This window comes from Lissotriton helveticus, chromosome 9 (genome assembly GCF_964261635.1).
Source record: "Lissotriton helveticus chromosome 9, aLisHel1.1, whole genome shotgun sequence".
In the NCBI taxonomy this organism is placed as follows: Eukaryota; Metazoa; Chordata; class Amphibia; order Caudata; family Salamandridae; genus Lissotriton; species Lissotriton helveticus.
The window spans coordinates 999621997-999638856 of record NC_136070.1 but is presented as its reverse complement, the minus strand read 5'-3'; the positions used below and the strand labels follow the sequence as shown (position 1 = coordinate 999638856).

General features: G+C 51.6%; 1 long non-coding RNA gene across 1 annotated transcript in view; it reads right to left on the bottom strand.

Annotated features, from left to right (window-relative positions):
* Positions 1 to 405: 405 nt before the first annotated feature.
* The window catches only part of LOC144782134 (uncharacterized), a 501576-nt gene continuing 485121 nt past the window's right edge, over positions 406 to 16860 (bottom strand). The window contains exon 3 of the long non-coding RNA XR_013601111.1: positions 406 to 628. This is a non-coding gene — a long non-coding RNA (uncharacterized LOC144782134). The remainder of the gene's footprint in view (positions 629 to 16860) is intronic.

The following is a 16860-nucleotide window of genomic DNA, read 5'->3' as shown; positions in this document are numbered from 1 at the left end:
CAAAATGTCCTCAAGTGGTTTAAGGACAATAAATCAGATTTTATGAAGACAAAGTGTTACTCGCAGCACTCTATTCTGCTGTTAGCAACACCCGAGAATCCTACAATGCCATCCATACAGTTTGTTGTTGAGTTCACACAGTGCCTTGAAAAGGTACCACTCCCCTCAAACGGACCTTGGAGCAGTACATTCATGGTCACAGTATTGCACTTCTATCACTTCTTCTTTTGCACATGAGCACAGTCATATTTCCCTCTTACGACTTTCAGCTTGACCCCAGGCAGATCCTGAGTCCGACCTCCCTCAACTAGTACAATGTTGTGTTCCTGCAGGTTGTGGCCCTCGCCAGGAATGAAAACAATCACTTCTTTCCCATTGCTGAGCCGTACCCGGGCACACTTGCGGTTAGCAGAGTTGGGTTTCTTCGGTTTGCGGATCATGGTTTTCAGAACAACTCCTTTCAGCTGGGGGCAGCCAAATGTCGGGCCAAGCTTTGGCTGTGCAACCTTTGGCCTGCCCATACGGTGCATCTGGTTCAGGGTAGCCATGGACCGGACCTCTTGGTAAGTCACTGCCAGGTGCAATAAACCGGTTCTTGCAATGAAGGCCTGCGACAGCATGGATGCACCTGTAGGGAAATAAATACACAAAACTTATTTTTAACAGATTCTCGGTGGACATTATAATGAGAATTCCTCAATATCCCAATTAGGCACTCTTTGTTATTGCTATGCTGGTGAAACCCCCTGCTAACTAGTGGCTCTCTATCAAAGTAGGTCTGCACCATAAGCAAAAGTTTTTCAAAAACGTCATTACATCTTGGCATGATGCATCAGTATGCTAGTCACTTCAACTAATGTCTGGGATGTTTTGGGGTGATTCGTTAAGTGGGGTGCAGAGGAAAAAATGTGGGGGAGGAGTCCAAAACTAGTTTTCCCCATGCAAATTCCCACAGGGATTATAGATATGACTACAGCCCGATCTACTGAATGGAATTAACCAAATTTGGCAGAAAGCTAGATCTTGGTTCAGAAAGAATGCTTTTGTAATCTGGTGTAAATCTGTTTAGTAGTTTTTTAGTAATTTAAAAAAACACAACATTATGTATATCCAGGGGCACGGATCAGACAGATCTCGTGGTGAGATCTGACTGGCTGCCGCAACTTCATCAAGGAAATTATGGCAGCCATTTTGGAACTCAGGACTCAGCCCGAGCCCCAAGAAAATCATTTAAAAAAACACAATGGGGTTGGGGCCCCCCTGGGACGGATGTATGATGTTACAACGCATACTTTTACAACGCCTACCTTTACACCGCAACTTTTACAACGCATACCATTACAACGCATAATGCTTTTAGACGCTGGATAGTGAATAGTTTAATTTACTATTCCAACTCCAGTCCCCGTGGATAGTAGGGAAGGTTATTGGATAGTAAATTAACCTATTCCCTATCCTAGAGCGCCCCCCAGAGCAATGCGTTGTAATAGTTTGCGTTGTAAAAATTGCGTTGTAATGGTAGTTCGTTGTAAAAGTTTCGTTGTAAAGGTTGTTTCCCCCCTGGGACACCCCCAGGGTTCTAAACCGTGCCCTTCCCCCACCAATTTTACAGCAAATTTGCAGAGGATCCACACCAAAATAAAAAATAAGAAAGGGCACGGTCTCTTGTGCTCCTATTTAGGTCTCGGCTAGGCAGCGCTTGGGCTGTCTCTGAGACATGCTGTATTCAGGTTTGGACTTTAGGCTGAGCCCACTTTCCGCCCATCTTTTCAATTGGCTCCTGTTACTGTCCTGTGTAAATGGTGGCCTTTTTTCATTAATAGGCTTAGAAGTCCCTCCTTTTATCCTGTTGTAACCTCCCATGAGGACTGCCCCAGTTACATGTGTTGTTACTCAGTATGTTTTATTTACTGTTTATGAGCATTATTTTCTTACTCACTTTTACCTAGCTTTTGTTGCAGGCACTCTGCTCTCCGCTTCAGCAAACCAGAGTCCACATATTTTTCGTGGCTCAGCGTGGCACCCGAACATGGACGCTGCGCTTTATCTTTTAAAGATGCCTCCTCCCTGCTCCACTCCGCCCATCTCATTTTATGCTTCCTCAAATAATTTTTTATTAGTTGCTTTCACATTAGGCATGCAGACCCCCTTACAACTCCCACAACACCGCTTGCCTGCCCCAGGACACCAACGAGATTGCTTCTTTTTTTTTAGTTTATTTAAAATGAACAGCTGCTCAGTGGTTTACAATATGTGTGTCGTGGACCCCCAGTGCGCTGTAAAACGTAGCCTGGGGCACCGCACAAAATACACTGTTTGGGAAACAACAGATACGATTTGTCACGTAAACAAGCTAAATCTGACGTAAGACACTTCCTCCCTGTTCCACAGCAGGTCGCCTCGTTTCGTACTTCACTTTTTAAAATTTTTATTACTTGCTTTCGCTACTCTCAAGAAGCACGATTTGCAGTGGGCAGGGCTTTAAACTGATTCACTGTGCAAGTGTAAATCCCAGTCGTGATGCTACTACACATAATGCGATGTAGGTGTGGTCTTCTGGATGTTCCACTGTGAAAAAGTTAGCTGTAATCTTGGATGGAGGTGTATGCATCCCTTCTTTTCTTGAGCGCAAAACTTCTGTAACATATTAATCAGCTTAACTTCGAGTGCATGGTCAAGGATAAGAAAGTGTTTTCTATCCACATTTCCACCAAGAAAGTCAGATGTAATCCTTGAGGTGTACGAATCCCTGCTTTTCTCAAGCGCAAATCTTCATGTATAGTGTATGTGAGGAAGAGGTTCTTTCGCATGGTAATAAAATATTACTATACTATAAAATATTACTTTACGTAAAAAAAAAAAGAAATTTGCTGGGGAAAAAACAATGGCTAAAGTAACATTATAATTAGGTGAAATTTTAGTAAAATTGTAATGCTTTAAACTCTAAAAACCATAGAAATTCACCAGTTATAGCTATATTAACAATAACTTGTGCCCCAAGGTAGCTAAAACTTGCCATGAACTGCTAATTACCTCACATATTACATCACTAATGACATCTTCTGTGACATCATTGATAATATCACTGCAACATTTTGCAATGAAATAATTGATGAGAAAACTGTGCATGGCGGGGGTCGAGTTGTGTTTGTGTATATATATATATATCAATTTCCCCCATCTAAAGACGAGGCCTGCACCCGATCCTGTAGTGACCTTTCATTCATTCACAGACAGCTTTTTGTTAGGTCTCGCTAGCGAAGACCTATTGTTGTCACTTTGGTGCTGGAAGGGAGACAGGAGGTGGCACAAGGGAGACAGGAGGTGGCACAAGGGAGACAGGAGGTGGCACAAGGGAGACAGGAGGTGGCACAAGGGAGACAGGAGATGTGCACTCCGTACTACTGCACATCTCCTGTCCCCGGAGGCTGGCAGCGCGCGCATCGCGCACTTTCAGTTTCCCTCCCCAGTCTGCTCCACGGAGCTAGCTTGTTTTTCATTACACTGGCAGTGTAACGTACTGTACACTAATGTGAGAGGTATGCATGCAGAGATTTCCCTTAATCTTTGTTAGTTCGGTTTATGTTCATGCTTAGAAAGCCGAACTCTGCCATAGCCTTGTTTTTCTTTCAGCGTCACCTAGAGAGCACATTTTGGTGCGTATTTTATTAGTTACTGTTATCTGCTTTATACTATGTTAACTTCTTTTCAGACCCTGCATCGTATTCGGTGAGACAAATTTGCAGTCTGGTAGTCATTTCCAGCATACTTCTGATAAGTCTTTCAGTAGCCTAAAACCATTTGCTGGTGGCCTTGATGTATTTATTTAGCAGAGCATATTCTGTACCCACTATTTTTTTTATTCAATTTTCCTCCCATTTGGTATTTTTTAACTTGTGAATCTGATCCGTTTGACGTTTCAATATTTCCTCCGTCCTATTTATTATTAGATCATGAAGCATTAATATTTAGAGGTATGTGTATGGCTCACTCGCCATGTTCAATTCGTTTGAAGCTGAGTTACTACTCTTAAATTTAACAATCTATTTTGGCGTTGGATCTTTAATAATTATTGGCGCAGCAGTAGTGCAGTGGGGAGGGCGCTTTAGAGTGCTCTAATGTAAAGGATTAGGATAATCCGAGAGTCAGGTGACCTAAAGGTTACAATAAATAAAGTGAAGCGAGCAGTTTGCAAAAGTGGTATAATCAGCTGAGGAGGAGGCCAAATGCGTATGTTCATAATCATTTCCTTTCTGAGGTGGAGGGATTAGTGTATCGAGCTGCAGACAGAGGCGCCTTTAAACATGAAATGATCCACCACCTGACGGTTTGCCAGGTTGTTGGCCTGTAAGGGAGCAGCACATTCGTGAGGTGAGCTGCTGTTTGGCCTTGGACCTCTTTATGAACTATGACAAAAGTCCCCAACAATACTAGGGTACCGTATTGAGGATTGAGGCATGGACGTGTTTGGAATGTGGAGCAGTGCATGCATCTTAAGCCTCACTTTACTTTAGCGTGGACATGGTTTTGTGTATAGTTCACCAAATCGGTGTTCACTTGCGTAGTGAGTATGAGTGCAACAGTTACTTCAACTGATTAGTAATATATATCTAATTCAGTGAACAAGAAGAAAACGCGTCACCTGCATTTGTACATTGCACTTCAGCCATTTGTATCAGTCCTTGTATCGGTATATTGGAGCAGTTTACAGTGAAATTCCCGTGGAGTCAAAACGCTCTTTTGTGGCAGCTTGGTTCAAGAAGAGCGGTCTTTTAATGTATTGTTTTGTAAAAGTTCATCTTGGGTAATGGTTCTTGTTGGAAAGGCGATCCCGGGGGAGGCAGAAGATGTCTGACTGACCACCCCTAGGTCCACCTCTCCGTCGAGAAATAGCCGAGCGTTATCGAGAGGCCTCCTGGGTGAGGGTCCTCTCCTAGGATCGTACAGTAGAGTAACCACAACACTACAAACGGACACCACACAAGAGGATAAGTCCTTAGGCTTTATCAAGAATAAGGGTTGCTGGTTCCCAGCGATATGTACAGGCAGATCGATGGATCTGTAAAGTCTCGTAAAGAAGGGACGGGGTAGCGGGACAGTCTCAGTACGGGTGTAAGAAGGGATACCCTGCGCACAGCTCTCAATCCTCGAGCCGGGGGTTCCGAGCGGCCGAGCCGCGGCAGCGCCAGCAGGGCTCGGCAGGTGGTCTTTAACGGAGAGGGGGCCGCGGCAGCGCCAGCAGGCCTCGGTGTGGTTTTCGGTGAAGGTGGGCCGCGGCAGCACCAGCAGGCTCTCCAGAGGGTTCAGCGAAGGTGGGCCGCGCCAGCAGGCTCTCAAGATGGTTCAGCGAAGGTGGGCCGCGGCAGCGCCAGCAGGCTCTCAAGATGGTTCAGCGAAGGTGGGCCGCGGCAGCGCCAGCAGGCTCTCAGGGTAGCTTCCGGTTACAGGAAAATGAGTTCTTCTGGTGTCGGCCGCGACAGCGTCAGCAGGGCTCTCCAGTCCAGGATACAACTGGTGTCCTACTCTGGGGCTGGCCCAGATATAGGACTGGAGTCCTTTGATGTCCGGACCCTCGCGCCTGGGGGCCAGAGGGGCCGGGATGATGGTGTCCAGACACCCAGCAGGGGGGTGGAGCCAGCGCCCAGGGAGGCCGGAGGGCGATCGATACCAGGCGTCCGGGGACGGCTGGAGGCTCATCGAAACTCCCCTCCTTTTGGATCTGTTGAGTGGCCACTCGACCACCTGGGTGGATCTTGGTGCCTCGATGTCGGGCCTTCGCGGGGGCCTGGGCCAGGGCCGGGGCCACGTGTTCGTGACGTGGTGGGCCCAAGATGGAGTCAGGCCGGTAGTGGTGGCCCGGGATGATAACCGGACCGGCAGTGTGGGGGCGTGCAGGGTCGGGCACAAGGGGCCGCCCGAGGCTCGGCGGAGGGCCGATGTCGTTCTGGGCCCGCCATGCGGGAGGGGTAGGGCCACGCCATGAGGCCGGGTCCAACACGCGTCCCCCCCAGCTGAAGGCAGGGGAGAGTCACCCATCTCCTTGGGGGTTCTCCTTGCCGAGGCGGAAGAATCGGGACAGGCCGTCAGCATTGGCGTGGTCGTTGCCGGGGCGGTGCTCCACAGTGAAGTCCATCCCTTGGAGGGAGATGGACCATCGCAACAGTTTCGGGTTTTCTCCCCGCATCTGCATCAACCACCGCAGGGGCCGGTGGTCGGTCTGGACCCGGAAGTATGTGCCGAAGAGGTAGGGCCGGAGCTTCTTTAGGGCCCATACGACGGCGAAGGCTTCCCTCTCGATGGTGCTCCATCGCTGTTCCCTAGCCAGCAGGCGCCGACTGATGAAGGCAATGGGAAGGTCGGCTCCCTCAGGGTTTACTTGGGAGAGGACCGCCCCAATGCCGTGCTCCGAGGCGTCGGTTTGGACCACAAACTCTCGGCTGTAGTCGGGGGCTTGGAGCACAGGAGCGGTGCACATGGCAGTCTTCAGTGTGTCGAAGGCGACCTGGCACTCGGGGGTCCAGCGCACCTTTGGTGGTAGTCTCTTGGACGTTAGTTCTGTGAGGGGCCCCACAATGCTTCCATAGTCTTTTATGAAGCGCCGATAATATCCTGTGAGCCCCAGGAAGGCTCGGACTGCTGTTTGGGTGACCGGGGGCTCCCAGGCCCGGATGGCGTCAATCTTTGGTTGGAGGGGAGCCACCTGGCCGCTCCCTACTTGGTGTCCCAGATAGGTCACGGACCCTTGGCCTATCTGGCACTTGCTGGCCTTTATTGTCAGTCCGGCCCGTCGGAGGGCCGTCAGGACCTCCCAGAGGTGGGTCAGGTGCTCATCCCAGTGGAGGCTGTACACTGCAATGTCGTCTAGATAGGCGGCACTGAACTCTTCTAGCCCGGCCAGCACCCTATTCACGAGTCTCTGGAAGGTGGCCGGGGCGTTTTTCATGCCGAAGGGCATCACCTTGAAATGGTAGTGGCCATCAGGGGTCGAGAAGGCCGATCGCTCTTGTGCTCCAGGGGTGAGGCTGATCTGCCAATATCCGGCCGTGAGGTCGAAGGTGCTGAGATACTTTGCGGCCCCCAGGCGATCGATCAGTTCATCCGCCCGGGGGATGGGATGGGCGTCGGTCCTGGTGACTGCATTCAGCCCCCGGTAGTCAACACAGAACCGGAGCTCCGGGGGCGTGCCGAGTGCGGCGGCTTTAGGGACCAGGACAACGGGACTGGCCCAGGGACTGTCGGAGGGTTCGACTACCCCCAGAGCTAGCATCTTGGCAACTTCGGATTGAATGCAGGCCCGAACTCGGTCGGGCACTCGGAAAGCTCTGTGTCTGACAGGCGGGCTGTCTACGTTGTCTACATCGTGGACACACCACCGGGTGACCCCAGGAGTGAGGGAAAATAGATCTGCAAATTGCCCCAGCAGCTTCCGGCAGTCTTGGTGCTGTTCTGGGGTCAGGGTAGAGGAGAGCGTGACCCCTTCGACGGAGCCGTCTTTCTCGGTGCTCAGGAGATCTGGTAGCGGTTCGGAGTCGTCTTCAGCTCCGTCATCGGTCGCTAGCAGCAGACTTAGTTCAGTGCGGGCAAAGTGCGGCTTGAGCCGGTTAGCGTGTAGAACCCGGAGAGGGTTCCTGGGGGACTCCATGTCCACCAGATAGGTGACGGGGCTCTTGCGCTCCACTACTTTCTTCGCCTCCTTCTGTACCCAGGGCGGCGGCCGCGATCTGGCGGTGCGGAGGACCGGTGGTGCCGGGTCGCTGGTTCATCGGGCAGAGGGGGTCATTCGCATAATGACCCTGTCGCTGGCATCTGTGGCACGTAACATTCAGGCGGGGCCCCGGTCTTGCTGGAGGAACCCCCCTTTGGCCCAAGGATGGCGAAGTGGAGGTAGGGGAGGACCCCGTGGGGGCGTCTCGGCCCCTGTTCTGGCCGCCTCGTGGTTGGTGGTTCCCCGGGGATCCCCGGCCGTAGTCTCCCATCGGGCTCCGGGGGACTCGGGTGCTCACCCATCTGTCAGCCTCGACAGCGAGTTTTCGTGGCTCTGTCAATTTGCTGTCGAGGAGATGCTGCCGGAGTTCGATGAAGCAGTTGTTGGAAAGATGTTCCCATATAATGAGGTCGACCAACTGCTGGTAGGTGGTGACCTGGCTGCCTTTGATCCACCCCTCGAAGGCTCTGCTGTAAAAGTTCACGTACTCCACCCAAGTGGTACCGGGGATTTTTCTACAGTCTCGGAATCGCTGCCGGTACATTTCGGGGGTGAGTCCGTAGCGGGTGAGGAGAGCGGTTTTCATGTGTTTCGTACGAGGTCATCTCGGCATCGGGAAGCTCTAGCAGGGCGTCTCTCCCCTCGTTGACAAACTTCCCCCACAGGCCGGCGCCCCAGTCCTTGAGGGGTACTCGATGGGCGGTCATGGCTACTTCGTAGGCTTTGAACCACTGTTGGATGTCGTCATTCTTATGGTACTCTTTGACGACATCCTTGGGTATGTGCACCTTCGTGTCCATAGGCGGGGGCGAGGTCTTGCCCCCGGATGCGTTGACATCGTTCGTTTTGGCCTTGATTTCTAGTTCCTTTAAGCCGCGCTCATGCTCGAGCATGAGTCTCTTTTCCTCGAGGTCTCTTTGTCTTCGTTTCTCCTCCAGGTCTCCTTCTAGCCGTGGTTGCTCGAGGGCTATCTTTTTTGTCGTCAGCTGTAGTTCTCCGTCTAGCCGGAGTCGGGCGAGCTCCAATTCGTGGAGCCGGTTCCTCTCTCGTTCTCGGGCGTCTTCGTGGGGGAGGCCCGTGCCTAGATTTGCGGGTCTCTCCCCCGCTGGGGTTGTGTCGGCCTCCGGGCTTCCGTTCGGGCCCGAGTTATCTTCATTCTGGGGTGGCGTGTCACCGGCGTCCACCCATGCTTGTAGGGCCGTTTTAAAGTCTTCCTTGGTGCTTAGGCCAGTGGTAGCGATGCCCCGGTCTTTGCAGTATTGTTTTAATTCCTTGTGACTGTAATCTTCCATTTTCTCTTTCTGGAATTCCGTAGTCGGTCTCGTTTCTTGCGTAGTCATGGTCGTAGTGTGTTTTTCTCGGTAGTGGGTGAATCACTCTCTGCACGATCTGCGTCGGCTCGGATCCCACCGCTGCCACCAATGTTGGAAAGGCGATCCCGGGGGAGGCAGAAGATGTCTGACTGACCACCCCTAGGTCCACCTCTCCGTCGAGAAATAGCCGAGCGTTATCGAGAGGCCTCCTGGGTGAGGGTCCTCTCCTAGGATCGTACAGTAGAATAACCACAACACTACAAACGGACACCACACAAGAGGATAAGTCCTTAGGCTTTATCAAGAATAAGGGTTGCTGGTTCCCAGCGATATGTACAGGCAGATCGATGGATCTGTAAAGTCTCGTAAAGAAGGGACGGGGTAGCGGGACAGTCTCAGTACGGGTGTAAGAAGGGATACCCTGCGCACAGCTCTCAATCCTCGAGCCGGGGGTTCCGAGAGGCCGAGCCGCGGCAGCGCCAGCAGGGCTCGGTAGGTGGTCTTTAACGGAGAGGGGGCCGCGGCAGCGCCAGCAGGCCTCGGTGTGGTTTTCGGCGAAGGTGGGCCGCGGCAGCGCCAGCAGGCTCTCCAGAGGGTTCAGCGAAGGTGGGCCGCGGCAGCGCCAGCAGGCTCTCAAGATGGTTCAGCGAAGGTGAGCCGCGGCAGCGCCAGCAGGCTCTCAAGATGGTTCAGTGAAGGTGGGCCGCGGCAACGCCAGCAGGCTCTCAGGGTAGCTTCCGGTTACAGGAAAATTTGTTCTTCTGGTGTCGGCCGCGACAGCGTCAGCAGGGCTCTCCAGTCCAGGATACAACTGGTGTCCTACTCTGGGGCTGGCCCAGATATAGGACTGGAGTCCTTTGATGTCCGGACCCTCGCGCCTGGGGGCCAGAGGGGCCGGGATTATGGCGTCCAGACACCCAGCAGGGGGGTGGAGCCAGCGCCCAGGGAGGCCGGAGGGCGATCGATACCAGGCGTCCGGGGACAGCTGGAGGCCCATCGAAACTCCCCTCCTTTTGGATCTGTTGAGTGGCCACTCGACCACCTGGGTGGATCTTGGTGCCTCGATGTCGGGGCTTCGCGGGGGCCTGGGCCGGGGCGGGGGCCACGTGTTCGTGACGTGGTGGGCCCAAGATGGAGTCAGGCCGGTAGTGGTGGCCCGGGACGATAACCGGACCGGCAGTGTGGGGGCGTGCAGGGTCGGGCACAAGGGACCGCCCGAGGCTCGGCGGAGGGCCGATGTCGTTCTGGGCCCACCATGCGGGAGGGGTAGGGCCACGCCATGAGGCCGGGTCCAACAGTTCTTATCTGATCCTGTCGGATCTTTGTAGTGTACTATGTCCATCTATGTGTGCTGTCATTCACGGTTGTCCATTGTTGGGCCTGAACAAGCAGTTATTTAGAGAAGTGTAATTAGACGATTAGGCATTGTTTTAGTCTGCTTGTGTTAGTGTGATGTCTGTTATTTCTTTGGAATTGTTTTGATGTGCGTTGGGGCAGTAATATAGATATGCTGTTGATAAAGCAGTGCTCAGCCCCCTCTGAGTTTGGAGTCCTGTTGTGTGCAAAGTGTTGGCCTGGTGAAAATTAGAAAGTCTGGTTTTGGTATGAAGTTCTGTGAGTGCATGGATGTGCTGTAGATAAAAGAAATTACCTCAAGCTCTCATTACTTTTTACATGTTTGACTTCGCCGTAATGCCTTATACTTAAAATGGCATCTATTGATGAATGATCCTAAAAGTGGGTATAAAGGTATGCAAAGTTGAGAATGTAAAAGATGCACAACTTTTGGTTTAGTAGTTGGTTCAAGTGCTCTCAGCCAGGAAAACGTCCATCTATAGTTGTGAAGATGTGTATTGTATATAATGGCCATATAAAATGTGGTTAAAAACAGTTCAAGTAGTATAGATATAGGACTTATGAGATGCAATGCTTCAGAAATTTTGAGTTAAGTATTTTAACAACCTTATCTTTTCCTTGTCTCGTTTCATTTTGTACCTCCTCTTGCCTCACGTTTTTCAACAATGTTATTTTTTCCTTTGTTGAAGTTTTGCTTCTCGCATTGTTCCTTAGTTAAACTTCTTACGGAGGTAGGCGAGCCAAGAAATTAACAGGTAGAGCCAAGCCAGACTGTTGTCTCTGCTCTAGCTCGGCGCTAAGAGCCTGTGCACAGGCCAAGCCACAATATTATTTGTCATGTAAACCATGCAGGAAAACTCATTTAATAAGCATTTGCAATGCAATAGGTCTCGCATTATTTAAGTTTGAGCTATTGGCATTGCTAAATAATGCAACACCAATAGCTCAAACATTCATAATGCGAGACCTATTGCATTGCAAATACTTGTTTCAAATAGGATAAAATGGGAACCTACAGCCTTTGTAAACCTAAAATGACTGTTTCCCGGTTTATAAATGCTCTCCACAGGTGAGGCCAGTCACAAACATAGAAGAGATAATCTTTTTCTTGTCCTTTTTCGTCGTAGTTTTTTCATACGTTTTTGTAAGGCACTCCCTTGCATTACAGTTCCAGCAGCAATGGAAACAATTCGATTAAGGTGAGCGCTGCAGCGCACTATTGTTAAAGAGCACACGCCAAGTTAAAAATTCCTTTTTTAAATATCATCAGTGGCAGACAGTAAACAGTTCGAAAATGATGTACAAGTACTGATTCACAGTTCGAAAGAGAAAGAGTGAAACATTTAAATTGACTGGCAGTGATTAGACGAAGTTTGGTAAAAGGAGTAAGGAAGTCATAAAACAATACATGAAGGAAAGCGAAGCATGCCTGAAATCCAGCAACAAGAGAGATTAATGGCTTTTTAAATGCTGGAAGGTGAGGTACTGCAAATAATTGTAAAGGAAAATGGTTGGGTTTAATTGAACTTTATAGCATGTGAGTGGTATGCCTCTATCCTGCACCACCGGCGGTCAGGAAGCACGCCAGAAATCCACAAAACCAGAGAGGGTAGAGAGAATATATATATATATATATATATATATATACACTAGCAGCCCGTCCCGACCTTGTCCGGGAGCAATCAGGCTTCAGGGCCCCCGCCCGCCCCGGCCCCCGCCCGTCCCGACATTGTCCGCTGGTCCCCCGGAGTAGCAGCCCGTCTCGACCTTGGCTTCATGGCCCCCGTCCGCCCAGACATTGTCCGCGGGTCCCCCGGAGTAGCAGCCCGTCCTGACCTTGGCTTCATGGCCCCCGCCCGCCCCGACATTGTCTGTGGGTCCCCCGGAGCCTTACCTCATCTGCCGCACCTCCCCACGCTCCTGAGTTCATCGGTCCGCCGCTCCTCGCCGCTCCTCGCCACTCCTCCCCTCTCCTCCCCGCCTGTCTGCCACTCCTCCCAGCCTTTCCGCCGCTCCTCACCGCTCCTCCCCGCGCTCATGTCCGCCGCTCCTCCTCGCGCTACTGGACGTCGCTCCTCCCCGCGCTCCTGATGTCAGCACGCACATCGCGGCCGGCCCTACTTCCATGGGACTACTTTTTTTTTTCTCGTAAATTTTTTAAATAACCTTGCTCTAACATATATATATATATATATATATATATATATATATATACAAAAAAGAAGGAGAACACTCTGGGTAGTTCTCTAGTTTAGGTGGAAAGCAGCTCCTGTTAGAGCACTCTCAACACCAGCGACACTAGATCTGCTCACCTCAAATGTCTGTTTTTCTATTAAAGTTTTTTTTTTGAAGACCTTTATTTGCATCATTAGGATAGACATATGCAGGCCTACAACCAATCCGGCCGGCCACAAGTCAAAGACGATCAAAAAAACAAAATAAGCGACACAAGACCAGTTGGCAGGCAAGCAAACATAATTAAACATTGCTAGAAATGGGATAAGCAGCAATAACGGCCCAATATCAGGATCAATGAGGTCTATTTTATGATAAGGGGACAAGGCTCATGACTGACTCACAAATACGGGATAACCCAGAAACAGGGATACACCCATGCTGAGACGAGAAGAGGGGGGGGGGTTTGGGGGGGGAGAGGGAGGATGTGAGGGCACGAGTCGATCGCAGCACAAAATAAACGTAAAACACAGAGGAGCATACAAGCGCTACCAAGATCTTATGTCCCCCACCCAATAACACGCTCACAGAGGCAAGGGGAACGGATAAACTGTACGAACCAAACCCACTTCTAAACATACGAGCCTGGGAAAAAGGGGGGAGGGGGAGGCAAGGGGGGGGGGGAAGGGGGACAGAGAAAGGAAAAGGGGGAAAAATATGGGGGGAAACAACGGGAAGGAAACCAAAAAGGGAGGGGGACAAAAAGGGGGGGAAAAGAAGGAGAAAGAACAAAATAAGGAAATATGAAAGGAGAAACACAAACATGCTAGATGGGCGCCACCCCGGGCCAGGCAGCCCGCGGCTAGTAGCACAGAAGAAAAATGGAGAGCTGGCAAATAGAAGGGTATGGCAGTCGCTACGAAGCATCGAAACCAATAAAGTGGCATAGCAACAGACCCCAACCCGCTCATGCCTGGGAAGCGAGGACAGAAGCGGCACCGCTAAAAAGGGATAGAAAAGGGCCATAGAACCGAAAAACAAATATCTGAAAGACCCCGCCCACCCGTCCCACCCCGCACCCCTGCAGAAGGCTACGGCCTACCCTCCAAACAGCGTGCCTGTCGCCCTAATCCGAAATCCGAAATATAGGGAAAAGGAAGTAGAGAAAGAAGACAAAAAGAGAGAAAGAGAGGAGATACAAAACAAAAATAAACGTGAGGGAGGAGCCAAAGGATATGAGCAAACACATTCGGCCGCGACCCTCCCCCGACCAACGAATGAATAAGCATCAAGTCAATACCACATCTGCACATACAGCAAAAATCACAGGGAGGGAAGGAGGAAGAGAGTGTAACGATTCACTGTGTCAGGGAATAAACACCTCAGTGCAGCGTGCAGATAAACCAGCAAACTATCATGTCGTACAACTCACCCCCAACCCTTCCGAACCACGAAACCAACCCGGTAAAAGAGAATGTGGGGCGGACCACCCAGCACAAAATAATCATAATGCTGTCCAGAGTCACGGCAGTGACATAAATCAGGGAGAACCTTCGTACGGAGGGAGCACAAAAAGTCAATAAAGCAAGTCAATTGTAGTAGCAACGACAGGATAAGCAAAGGCAAGCCGGAGTCCAGATGCATAATTCGACAATACAAAGGTACCCCACCAGGACAAAAGTTCGAATCCAACGAAGCGGGATCAAACAGCGGCCCACCACATGTCCCAGGCACCCGGGAAGGAGCAAATCTCCGCGGCGTGTGGAAGTCCTCAAAATCCAGTCGGTGAGGAGGCGGAGGGTCAAAAGTCACCGGTCCATCAATCGGCCGAAGAAGAACAGCAGCAACTCCTGGCGCAGCTGAAGGGGGCGAAGCAATGGCGGCATCAGGACGATAGGGGTGCACGGAAGAGCGGCGGCCCAAAATGGCGGCGAGCCGCACGGGGTCGGCAGAGGCACCGGGGGCCAAGACAGCGTACAAAGACATCAAGGCGTCCAGAACATCTCCGGGCGTAGGCGCTCGAGTACACCCCCAGGCCTCCGCACAATCCGGCCGGTAAGGAGTGCTGGTGCAGAGCGGAGCATCCCCGGCATTGTCGGCAGCCATCTTGTGAGCTTCGCCGCCCCACGCTCCACCGTGGGCCCCCAAACAGTTCCCAAATGTAGGACTTTACAGACCTCCGGAGGCTCCCAACAACGGCCCCACCGGCACAGGACGGGCGAACGCCCGATGGGGGGGGGGGGGGTCCCCTCCAAACAGTGGCAGGCCCCACAGGCGAGAGCCAGGCGCGGGGGTCAGGGCCGCCGGACAGGACAAAGGCGAAGGGACCCCTTCACACTGTCAGCCCCCAACACATCTCGTCCCCCTCCAGCCGCACGGCTCAGTCGTCGGGGCCGGTTCAGAATCTCCGGGGCACACGCATAATGGTTCCCACCAATGGCTCACTTTCGCGGCCGGGGCCGGCAATCTCTTCTCCGCCGGTCGGGTCCCGCAGGCGAGGTCCCGGTCTCGGGTGCCCGGAGGCCTCAATTTCACCGAGGGCACAGCTGCGGACCCACAGCACACAGGAACCTCCGGACCAGACGGTGAGTAAGAGTGGATCTTTAAATTTCGAATTCTGTATGGAAGTATCGCAGCAGTGCAGGATATATTGCAGGATAGTCGAGGTTAGCCGGAGGGCCGACGGAGCCGAGCTAAAAGGCAGCCATTCCGTCCTCGAGCTAGGCTCCTCCCCCCTCTATTAAAGTTTTTAAGCATAGGATTAGCTCAGTGCCATCCACACCGAGATAGAAAAGGACAAAGTCTTTTTCCATTTCTACAGCAAAGTCTTTAAGCCTAGGACTAGCACAGTGCTGTCCTTGCCGAGCTGTAAAATGACAAAAGCCGTTTATCACTCCAGGCACAGTATTACAGCTTTGAATTGGTAAAATACCAACTCAAGCCAACCTGAAATATATATATGCCATAGAAGAAGGGACTGTCTGATTCCAGAAACGCGTCTGGCGTCAATATTTTGTTTGTTGCGGGTCCCGATTTTGTCATCTGCTTGCCTGCTGCCATTAAACTTGGTGGAACAATATTATCTCCCTGTGGCCTCATTTCAAATGGTTTCCTGCTTTGGTGGATATGCAACGGCTGCTCCGGTCGTGAAGCGAGGCCGACCGCAGTGAAAGGCGGATCCTGGCAAGCGCCGATACGACGTTTGGACATCAGGAAGGGAGTAAAGCTGGCGACGTGCAGGGCGTTGCCAGCGTTTCCATGATGACAGCACTAAAGCGGGGCAGGTGAGAGCGGATGCCCACACTTACTGCCAGCGTTTCCATGATGACAGCACTAAAGCGGGGCAGGTGAGAGCGGATGCCCACACTTACCCACTTGGGATTGAACATTGCCTAATTTGGGGGAATGAGTAAGCGTGCCCACTGTGGAAGACATTTGGCGCACTACAGCATCCAGGAGGCTGTGCTTTCGGCCACACCCATTGGGGTGAGGCGCGGATCCTAAATAGCGCGCCAGATAACAGCACTTCTCATTTCTTGGACAATATGCCATAGAAGAAGGGACTGTCTGAATCCCGAAACGCGTCTGGCGTTAATATTTTATTTGTTGCGGGTCCCGATTTTATCATATGCTTGCCTGCTGCCATTAAACTTGATGGAACAATATTGTGTTTTTTTATTATGCTATGCTTTGTTTTGCTATGCTATGTTTTGTTGTGTTTGGTATGCAATGCTATGTTTTGCTCTGCTATGATATGTTTTGTTATGCTATTTTGTGTTGTGTTTTGTTAAGCTATGCTATGTTTTGTTGTGTTTTGCTATCCTGTTATGCTATGCTATGTTTTGGTGTGTTTGGTATGCTATGCTATGTTTTTCTATGCTACGATATGTTTTGCTATGTTTTGTTATGCTATGTTCTGTTATGTTGTGTTGGACCCGGCCTCATGGCGTGGTCTACCCCTCCCGCACGGCGGGCCCGGGACGACATCGGCCCTCCATTGATCCGCTGTCGCCCCCTTGGCGCTACCCTACACAAACTCTCGACAAGAGCAGCCACCCTGGCAACCCCCGGCTCTCCCCCCTGGTACACGGCGAACCCTACGCGCCCCAACTCTGCAGGTCTGGCTACCACTCCGGACCACCATGTCAGGCCCGACGCCATCTTGGGCCCATCACGTCCCGAGCACATGGCCCCGGCCACGACCCCAGCGAAGCCCCGACATCGAGGCACCAAGATCCCCCCAGGTGGTAGAGTGGCCACTCGCCGGATCCAAGAGGAGGGGAGTTTCGATGGCCCTCCAGCCGTCCCCGG